This window comes from Cebus imitator, unplaced genomic scaffold (assembly GCF_001604975.1).
Source record: "Cebus imitator isolate Cc_AM_T3 unplaced genomic scaffold, Cebus_imitator-1.0 Scaffold401, whole genome shotgun sequence".
NCBI classification, from domain to species: Eukaryota; Metazoa; Chordata; class Mammalia; order Primates; family Cebidae; genus Cebus; species Cebus imitator.
The window spans coordinates 1,971,460-1,973,449 of NW_016107716.1; the positions used below are offsets into that span (position 1 = coordinate 1,971,460).

Below are 1,990 nucleotides of genomic sequence, written 5' to 3' on the forward strand. Positions count from 1 at the left end.
TTCCTTTTAACCTTTGTGGTCTCCCTAAATGGTTTACTCTATTTCTGTAGGATCTAATACTACAAATAGACCCACAATTGCTCCGTGTCTGCTCCTGGCCCAAATTTCTCTCCTGGATCCAGAGCCGTGTATTTAATTGCTCACTGGACCACTCTGGTTCTGTCACCTGCAATTATAGGAAAACCTCCTCTTTGCCTTCTCTCTTCTTGAATTTGCTAGTTTACTCAATGTTGACATTTCCCCTAGTTTCCCAAGTCAGGGGCTCACCTCCCTATCAGGGTGGTAAATTATAGCACAGAGGCAAGCGCTTAGAAAGACCTGAAACCTGTTTGAAGATCAGCACATCTGATAAATCTGCAATGTTTGTCTTGTATGTCCATTATATAAAATGGGGACATTAAGACATTTGGAATATTTAAACTGGAAAAGAGAAATCATAGAACCTATTATTTTTAAGGATTTGAAGGCCTACCACATGGATGAGATCTTGTGCTTATGTGTCCACAAGACGGTCCACTATTGCGCATGATATTGAATTGGCTAGCCATTAAACCTCCTTCCAACTCTGTGATTCTCAAAGACAGAAGACAAGGACTAATTTTATATCTGTATTATTTCGTTTTCATGCTACTGACAAATATATATACCCGAGACTGGGCAATTTACAAAAGAAAGAGATTTAAAGTTCCATGTGGCTGGGGAGGTCTTGCAATAATGGCAGAAGGTGAAAGGCCTGTCTCATATGGCAGCAGACTTGTTAGATCTACTCACTATCACAAGAGCAGCACAGGAAAGACCTGCCTCCATGATTCAATTACCTCCAGCTGGGTCCCTCCCACAACACATGGGAATTCAAGATGAGATTTGGGTGAGGACACAGCCAAACCATATCAATATCTATAGTTACATAGGAGCTTGGCAAAGAACTAAATCCTATACTCTAAGCAGTAAAATTCTATAAGCTAGCATGTGGAAAAGAACACAAAAGGCGTGCAGTAGATTACTTGCAAAAAAGGCTGCAATAATTTCTCCCATCCCTGTATGCACATCCTCTGGCAATGTGACTCAAATCTCTTCTCGTCAAGAGGTGGAGTTTATTTTTCCACTCCTCTAATCTGGGCTTGGCCATGTGATCTGCTTTGGGTAATGGGACATCAGCAAATGTGAAGAAAGCAGAGGCTTATACAGTGCTTGCATGCTGTGGCTTGTCCTCTTTTGTTGCCTTTGGGACCCTTGTGATTATTACTATGTGAACAAACCCAGGCTAGCTTGCTGGAGACATGTGGCCCAGTCACTCCTATTACTTTAGCAGATAACCATAAGACAGCCAGCTCCAAACCCAGATATGTGATTGAGGCCATCCTAGACCAACCAGCCCATGGCTGACCGATCAGCTGACTGCCGCTACAAGAGTGAGCTCAGGTGAGAGAGGCAGAAGACCCACCTAGCTCAGCCCAGCCTAACTAACCAACTCATAGAATGAGGAGTCAATAAATGGTTAAATCACTAAGTATGGGGATGAGTTGTTATGTAGCAAAAGCTCACTTACACAAGGGGCAATTTTTCTGATCAAAAGAATCATAGAGGCCAGGTGCAGTGGCTCATGCCTGAAATCCCAGCACTTTGGGATTGGGGCAGGCAGATCACCTGAGGTTAGGAATTAGAGACCAGCCTGGTCAACATGGCAGAATCCCATCTCTACTAAAAATACAAAATTTAGCTGGGTGTCTTGATGCACACCTGTAATCCCAGCTACTCGGGAGGCTTGAGGCATGAGAATCTCTTGAATCCAGGAGGCAGAGGTTGCAGTGAGCTGAGATCATGCCACTGCACTCCAGCCTGGGCCACAGAACGAGATTCCATATTTAAAAAAAATCATAGAAGTTATGTATTTAAAAAAATCCTAGAGGCAAGAATAAAATAATAGTCATTAATTTTTAAAATTAGGAGAAAATGTAACCTCTATGAAGGAAAATCCACACTTATCTTT

At 42.5% G+C, this 1,990-nt stretch overlaps 1 long non-coding RNA gene across 1 annotated transcript in view; it reads right to left on the reverse strand.

Annotated features, from left to right (window-relative positions):
- Positions 1 to 1,990, reverse strand: part of LOC108289396 — a 17,290-nt gene that overhangs the window by 902 nt on the left and 14,398 nt on the right. The window lies entirely within an intron of this gene.